The following is a 9,787-nucleotide window of genomic DNA, read 5'->3' as shown; positions in this document are numbered from 1 at the left end:
TTTGCCTGAGGTCTGTGATCCTGAAGTGAATATTAACTGTCCATTTATTTTCTTGGCTTTTCTTTACTAGGAAATTGATTATAGAGATTTCTGCGATGGTGAAGGCAATGTAAAAATTGGTTACTATAACATCCTTTTTACGCCATGTTTGAAAAAATAAATCCAATGGAAAGGTTATTGTCTGAACATCTTCATTAAATTAAGTTAATATAGGGGAAAAAACTTTAAGAGTTCATAAATATTTTTCAGTGCTGAATAAAGATATAACATAACACTTTCTGCTGTGATTTTAATAGTTTCTGAGAGCATGAAAAATTTCTAGAACTATAATGTATAAATGTTTTCAAAAGATTATATTAATATGAGGGAAAAATCTGTTATGAAATAAACCGACAAGATCTTGTATGAATTCATGTTATCTTTAAATATGATATTTGTGTGAAAATATCTGGAAGAAAATACAAGATGGTGCCACTCACACATACAATGTGGTTGCCACAGTAGCCATATTAAGAAACTTTTTATCGTTACTTCTGAATGGATAATTGTGTCAGCGTGTCAACATGTGTACAAAATACTTATGTTCATGTCTAGCAGGTCCTGAATGAGAATTATGGTGCTGTACAGACATCCTATAAGGCCACCAATGTGGCCATCCTGAAAATCTTGTTATAACTACTTCTCCTGAATGAATCGTCATATCAGTGAAAGACTTCTTATGTCTAGTTGGACGTAAATGAAAATAGTGCCAATCTAACCTCCAATATGGCTGTTTTAATGGGCATCTGGAAAACCCCTTCCTTGCTACTTCTCCTAGATGGCTGGTCATTTTGACATTGTGCTTTCACTAGATGACCTATTTGATGTCTGGTTGGCCGTAAATGGAACTATGCATATGGTTTTGATGTCTAGTTGGTCCTAAATGTGGTTTTTGCTGCTCATAAACTTCTAATGGTATTATAGTTGGTTCCTTAATGAAACTGCTGTACAAAATTAAAAGGCCTTCTGACTTTCTATCAAGTTGGATACAATTATCTTTACTAGCTAGGATTTCTTGATCCTCTTTTTTATACATCAACCCTTCGCATATGTAGTTAGCTAAAACAGTATTTTGAACAATTAATTGCCCTCTTGCAAATAAAATCCCAACTGCATGCTTTTACCAGTGTGAGAGCTCCTTCTATAAGTAGCTAAGTATTCAGTAACTGAATTTCCACATCCACATGCATCAACTCAGAATTAAAAGTTGCAAAACATATACAAATTTGAAAATCTTGAGACGTGTCACTTTGCATGGTGGGTGTTATGATTTAAATGCAACAAGGAAATTGAATTAGGGTTAATTTCTTTAAGCTGTATTCAATCATGGGGCCCTGGATTATAGAATGGTCTAGGCATACACATCACTAATCAACTCTCTCTAGTCCAACCAATGTGTGTATATGGGAAAGCTTGCCAGTAGCGTTATGTGTGTTGATTTCTTCCAATAAATATGTTGGCTGCCATGTAAAGTCTATGATGTCCTGAAAAATGGTGTTAAGCTCCATACAAGCAAGCTAAACAATCAATGATATAATGGAACAGTAGACACCATTTTAGCTAAATATGCCAAGAATTGATTTAGAGACTTGGTTAGTGATGATGACTTAAAATTGGCAAGGGATTAAAAAGATAAAAGAAATGACCTTTCATGGCACTGTAATATAACAAATGAGGAAAAACAAAAGTTTATTGCATTTGAACCTTTTGTTTTTTCACAGTTTCAATTTAAGTCATAAGGCCCCTTATTTTGCCTTACCAAACATATAGCAAGTTATTACCTCAAACCCTAGCACTAATAATGCCTCACAAGTAAGCAGTCTTTTATGAAGTCTCAGGTCTGAGTATATGTCTAGCAATACTTATGTCCAGTTTCTTTATAAAATTCTTTCTCACATGGTACAGTTTTCAGAGAGACACGATAAATTCAACAAGTGTGGTAATGAAGGGACAGGCATTCTTTATTTATGCACACATCCCAAAGGGACATTGCTATGTTTGAATCAACACTGAACTGAAGAATGGAGCATCAGTTGCATCAATTAAAATATTGTGGCCCACACAAAATACTGCAAGGACTATAATCAATTTATGAGTGCAATGGGCATGAATTACTGTAGCAGACTGGAGGAAGTAATCCGAATTTATTAATATCTTGAAGCTAAATATAGTAAAGTTTTCATCTATAATCTGTGGAATCGTTTTTGCACACAGTTTGCAGGATTTGTCTTTGGGTCATCGTTTTTCTTTTTCTTCATCTTTCTAGCTTATGGTATCTTGATAAGTCTTATGGTGCCGTGCAACTGCACTTGATGATTACCACAACCAGTGACATTGTATCAAATCTTCTGGGATCAGATGATTCAATGCAAATTCCACATAACCTATCACCATCCTCATGTTTGCCATCTGACTTACTAAGTTATTTTGCCTAAATAATAATAAAAACAATCTGGTCTGATGTATTGATAGCATTCTGAATGACCATAATATATTCTCTGTATCTACCCTAGAAAATCCTGAGTGGATCACTGTTTGGTTTTAATAAACCAAAGTAATCCAATGAAAGGCATTTTACAGACACAAGTGTCTGTTTCCTGTATGCAGTGATTAAATGATAGTATTATGTCTTTATTTTTTTTAAACTGATGATACATATGATCACCTTCAATGTGCAATATTAGTTATGTTAATTAACGAGTGGGCAATATTTGAATTTCAAAGATAAAAGTGTATGCCATGATCACTTTAGTAGGATGATTTGTCAAGTGAGGTTATCTTTTCTGTTTGAATAAATATTGTTAACTAAACTATTTTCGCAAGTTATGACATAAGAATGATTCAAAGAAAGAAAATTCATTAAATTGAACATATAAAATGTAATACTGCAACATAGTCTAGATGAACTATTTCTTCAGAGACACAATCCAGACTCTGTGGCAGCAAAATTATCAAATAGGACACAACTAAGAGACAATCACATTTTCAGTCACAATGGTTTGACAATTATCAATGGCTTGAATTCATTGACTGTGAAGGCAAAGTGATTTGCAGTTACTGCAAAAAAAGTTCCCAAACTGTCACAGATTTTAAATTCTACCAGTGGACTTGTAAGTGTAGCTGACAAATTCAGGATTTAATCAAGCAAGTCTCATGATAGTATTATACCTAATAAAGCAAAATGTAGCACAGTATATTCATGACACTTAGGCCAGCATGTACAAAATATTCCTCAAGTTACAGTTGCTAGCACTCCACTAAGAAATGTCATTTTATAATAAATAAAAATGTAATGGAAAAAAAAATCGATAAAGTGATTGCACTCTTTAACATAGCCTACTACCTAACTCAATAATGAAAATGATTTGGTTCATTATGTCTTTGTGTTTTATGGAATAAATGCATACATCTGATTGAATTTTAGGCAAGAGACTGAACTTTTGGGTTAAGTTAAAATGTATGTGGAACAAATGCATTTTCTAAAACTACTTGTATCAGTGTGCATTGTGACTTTTCTTTAAGATAACTCTAAATGGTACTGGGTATATATCATTTTCTTCAACTGCACACTGTTGTCTTCCATTTGATTTGATGACTTACAGCTATACTGTCTACACAGTAGGCCTCAGTATCAGGAAAAATTCTGTATACTTCAGTTACAGCTGAAATAAGTTTTGCATTAGTACCTGAATCAGACAAAAAAGGTTGTGTTCTGGTGTGTGAATAGAAATGGCTAAAAGTAATATAGACAAAAGCCATAAGAGTACACAAGTTACATATGAAAACCACCAATTCACTTGCATGTGTGGCATACAAGTTCAAAGATTTGCTTCATGTTTATTTGTGTACACACATTGTTCAACTCCTAAGATATTTTAAGAGCTATTTCTCTATTGTATGCATAATTCATTTACAAATGTGATTAGTGGGCCACACCGAAAGCCATACTATTAGTTCACTTGGCAATATGGTAACGTCAGCTGAAAAGCATAATCATCCATTAAAAGAGCATTATGATATGAACATTAGGTATTTAGAACATATAGATTTTTCTTTTCCAAATGGAGTCCAAGTAATTATTGCCCAATCCAGGTATAATTTTGTACACAAGTAAAGAACAAAATAAGATAAATCTTCATTTATTTGCAATTGACAATACACTTCTTAATGAATATACACTTTTACATTTATCTTGTATCACTTGAATAAACAATATTTCTTTCAGTTCATTTTAAACTTTTATTTTATATCACTTGAGTAAACAATATCTCTTTCGTTTCATTTAACACTTAGAAACAGGTTCTTCAAGTTACAATAATCAACTCTGGAAACAATAAACAAACTGGAACTTTTGACCTAATTATATTACATTTACTAGGGTTAAAACAATAAATTCCTTAACATAATAAATTAACAGTTCCAGTTAATCAAACACAAAATCATCTTTTATACAGGGTGTGAACTGTTAATATTTACAGGATAAAGCTTATAGTTTCCAAATTGATTGAAGCTTACATGTTGCAGTTGCTGGCACATATCTATTTCCAGCATGGTTTGCATACATTCCACCTTTAATAATTTTGTTACTTCCCTACCCCACCCCATTCAGTAACAAGTATCAAAAATCAGGCTCATTCTAAGGCAAAGTCTGTAACTTGTGTACCACAGTCATCAGAGTGACAAAGATGCAAAACTTTATGATGCCTGTCAAAGGAAGAAAACAGTTTGTTGTTTACCCAAGTTTTGAACCAGTTAACTTGAATTCTCAGACCATCAATTGCTACAGCCCCACTAATTACAATTGTTAGGGAATAATGAGAACTCACCTTCAGTTATCTGTGTGTATATATAATTTTAATAACCAAGAATACCGGATGTCTGGGAACATTATAGCATTCAATGGTAACGTCAGAACTGAGATGAGAGAATTAAACAAGCATAGTACATGACATAATATATCCATAAACTATTGACTGGGAAAAATACTACAGAACACCATTTCTGCTGGCAGTAAGATGTTGAACCTGTATGTCATAAATATCAGGTTGGACATCTAGGACCAGTAATATTCATAATGGGCAGTACCCACCCCCCACCCCCCAAGTGAGAAGGGCCTGATTTGTAATCTAAGCCACCCAACCTATCACAGCCTTTATAGTACTTGAAACAAATATTGAGTAATAGTAAAACAAACTCTGAAAGTTATTAAAACCAATTTGTTATATTTCCATAACTCTGCATAGTTAACTGTGCAAGCAGACTTAAACATATCAGTGTATGACAGTTAAATTGAGCTATAACATCGATTAACAGAAGCTACGAATTCATCAACAAGCAGTGAACAATCATCTTCACAATAAATGTCAAACATTAGCATCCATAAGCTGTCAAGACAAGTTGTTACACTGGATATATAATCATCCATTTATTTCAAACAAGCTGTGAAAAACGAACCTCACGTCCGCTATATGTACGCTGGCCATTGCAAAGGATGCTTTAATAGATTAATGTTTATCGTCGTGTCTTGACAACCATTTTGCGCGCGCACACCGGAAAGTCATGCTATATATTTGTTACTTGTGAACGTATTCGTGGGCAGTACGCTATATATTGTTCCCGGGGCCGTATTCACGGGCAGAATGCTATATGTTTGTTCTTCGTGAACGTATTTTTGGGCAGTTACTTTGTCATCTTCAACCTAAAGGTCAAAACTGCCCATGAAATTTATATATCTGCCCACGAACCGAAAACATGAATAGGACTATAACATAAGTGTATATACTTATTTTCAACATATACATAATTACTATGTAAGAAATACAACCTATGTATATGTATTTTGATTTGAAATGTAAACTATATCATGTCCTTCCCGTAAACCCACTTTCGGGATGACTGCCCACAACGCACCTAAAACGTGTATATATATATATATATATATATATATATATATATATATATATATATATATATATATATATATATATATATATATATATAGTTGACGTAGAATAGGATGTTTTGATTATCGATCAATTTACCAGAGTTTAAGATTTAAAAGATTTAAAGTAAAATGCCGAATACAGCGTAATATCCGCTACTTTCGAACGTCTGTCATGATCAATAAAAGAAAATAATTGTCTAGGGCCAGAATATTTTAGCACGTTGGAATTGATTCCATGGAGGCATCAGGGAAGTCGCATTTGAATTCACACGCCACAGATATATACGGTTTGTGTGGTTATTCCGGTGTGAAACCATGTCTCTAGTCTGAAGTATATAACAGTAGGCTAAAATGAATGCGTGTGATTCCATACTAAATCTTTTATGGTGCGATAACAGAAGCGAGTCATTTGTAACAGAGCTGGATATGCAATTACTTCAACAAGCCGGATCAGAAGAGAAATGAAAATAAACTGCAAGTCTCATCAAATAATCAAATTTGTTTCTATACGTTGGATTTCGATGGGTCATTTATAAATAGTTATTGCTTTTAAAAGGCTAAAAAATTTCTCAGTGTTAAACTCAATAGCCTTTGGCTCTAATGACTTTCACTAAACTGAAGTTCTGAGGCATTCGCAAGAGGCACACTAAAATGTAAATGCAACCAAAATATATCTATATTCAATTAAATGCATACGAAATACACATTTGGAAAACAAATCCATGTCAGAATGTTTTAATATCTGATACTAATAAAGTCTCAATTGGATAATCGTCAATCGGAAAATAAATCCATTTAAGAATGTTTTATACTCATATACTAATAAGTTCAAATGGTGCAATTCCCCATTTTGGAGATGAAATTGAACTGTACAAGGTCACACATTAAAGAAAACAGGCCTGAACTGTGTTTTTTGTAGTGCAAAATTATGGTGTAAAACCTTTTCTTGTTGCATGGAGAAAACATATTGTGAAATCATGTAACGCATGGCTGTTCAACCATGTCGTTCTTATATATTCTTCTAATTCTCAACGTGCATTTTGTTCAATTGCCATTTCTGAGAATTATTAGGACGAAATTAATCTTTGAACCCGTTCATAGACACTTCAAATATACCTATCATTTTTTCATCTTTGGCTGTGCAAATTGTCTAGAGCACTGTGTACAATCTTGGGAGAAAGAATAGTAACGTATTAGTGACTAAAAGAACAATTCACTGGAATAATCAGAGTAAAGGTTAATTAGCATCATATTCTCATCTGACTTCTCAACCCAATAATGATAACAGAATTTTACTTTAAAGTTAACTCATAATTGGACAGTTAAAGTTTACCATTACCGAATCTCCGCTTGACTTGAATTTACATACTATGTACCTATATCGATTTTAGGGCCCTGCACGAGGAACGTTGTGAGCCTCGGAAATCGCAAGCGTTTGAATTAATTTCACCACTGAAAGTCGTGAAAAATCATAATTATATTAATATCAATCATATCAGTAAAATTATGCAAGAACTAAGGTTCTTTAAAATATTCTTAAGTAATTACAACACGTACAATATTTTAAATTCTTTCTCGTATATAACTAATTCTCATCACGACTAAAATTTGGATAACAGACAACTTTAATTACTGTATTATAACGCAAACATATTGCACGTGCGGCGACTACGGTTTTGAAATATCCTGTTACTAATTTAAGCCACAGTGCTGGCACATAAATACATTAAAATTGATGCAGATTTTAGAAAACAAAGCTTATCTGGACTTTACAACATTCATTAAAACCGATTTAATTCTGGCATCGTTTTGGAACAACCAGACAGGACAACTAAATTTGGACCAATTTATCACGTGTGTTGTCGATCTTTTTAAATATGTTGGGTTACTAGCGTCTCCTAATGTTTGACGTAGAGATAGATCATCATTAAGAAGTACTTGGTATAAAAGAGGACTTATTTATAAATGCTACAGAATTTATAACAAACAAATTTTGTAACCTACATTAACTATGTTAAAATTGTTCCAAATCATAATCATAAGCTCGCTAAACTTTGATTTGTAAGAATTGTGTTATATGAATAACACTGAAAATTGAACGGATGCGGGAGGTCATGGGTTCAAAACCCGTCCGAGTCATACGAAAGACTTCTAAAAACGGTAATAACAGCTGCCTCGCTAGGCGCTCACAATTAGGAGGTTAGTTTTAGGACTGGTTTGCCTGGTGTCAGGATAATCTGACTGGGTGGAACATCATGCTACATGTCTGCGGCATGATGCCCCAGTGCTAGACATCATTTTAAACTGCCACACTGCAGACATCGTAGCGATATGACTGGAAAATTGTTAAAGCTACGTTAAAAATCTAAATCACATACACAAATCACACTGAAAATTGAACTGTTGTAACGATACTGAAACTGAATGGGCGTAGTTGTTGCTTTGGGTTTTATAGCGCATTATAGGCTATTGGGGACGGCCAGTACAACTGGCGGAGAAGAACCAGAGAAAAACCCGGAAAGAACCACGGACCGACGGGAAGCTACTGGCCGACACTCTCACCCACGCAGACAGACGTTAAGATGTCAGTGATCGGAAAAGGTGAGCGTTTTCGGCTACTCGGACCACCGGTACCCACCTAACACAATGTAAACGATATGTTTATGATAATACATTTTGTGAGTCTCTACAGACCCCACCACAAATATGATTGTAACAATAAAATGATAAAATATACAATAAAAGATAACACATAAAACAACAAAACTCTTTTGAGAAGTGGAACCGGGACACGATGTTCATCGCTTTACACACATCATTAATGTTCGTACACAGATTTTTTTTGATTTACGTAAACAAGCTATTAGCACGTACACCAAAGCTGGAGTTTGACATTCCCCTAAATTACGATATGCTAAATGATAATGTCGTTATCACCAACATTGCCTTCGCCATAATATGAATGTGCTTTAATACAAATGCAGGTGTGATTCATATAACAAGATGTACTGTTGAAAAATTCAACATTCACAGTTTAAAGTTAAATTTTCCGATTCTTCGAATGAATTTATCCCGGGGATGCTTCACCCTCTTTCCGAACTCAACGAGTTCCTGGAATTCATAAAACTTCATTATGGAATGCTGATACTGTCCTAAGAACAATATACACCGCATCCATATACAGTCCTTTTGTAATGACTCACCAGTGCGGCGACTGATTCCCAATGATATACAAACCAAGAGTCATCCAGCCCCTGTGTTGCCAACTATATTGTTCTTTTGCCAGTTGTGTCCCTTTGTTCCCTATATTGCTCTGTTTGCAACTGTTAGTTGCCAATCCTGTTGCCATTTTGCTACATATCTTACCATTTGCCAGCTAAATAGTGCAAAACTGACTTGAGTACTTAAAAGAATAAACAAAAATACCAGAATACTAATGTAATAACTAAATATATAGATCCAATCAATCAGAATGAAATTATATCTGCGTAATTATAGCAAAAAATCTTTAAATAACACCGCATTTATCTCTTCTGCAATATAAATATATACAACAGCAAACTGGGTATATTCATATCTCAAACATAGTATATTTTACTGAAGTCGGACTATGCAGAATACAAGCTGAATTAGTAAATCACGTGACTAATTCGAAAAAGAAAAAAAAACCAAGGAAAACGGTAAATAAGTTTAGGACGGCAATCAAACTTTTTTTTCTTCAGTGTTCATATCAAGTCTTTTGCCGAATCGGGTAGTCTAAGTAAGGCCCAATGGCGTTGCTGTGTTTTAGGCAACTGACGCTTT

This window comes from Sinohyriopsis cumingii, chromosome 13 (genome assembly GCF_028554795.1).
Source record: "Sinohyriopsis cumingii isolate HCF-2022 chromosome 13, ASM2855479v2, whole genome shotgun sequence".
Lineage (NCBI taxonomy): Eukaryota > Metazoa > Mollusca > Bivalvia > Unionida > Unionidae > Sinohyriopsis > Sinohyriopsis cumingii.
This window is presented reverse-complemented; position numbering follows the sequence as displayed.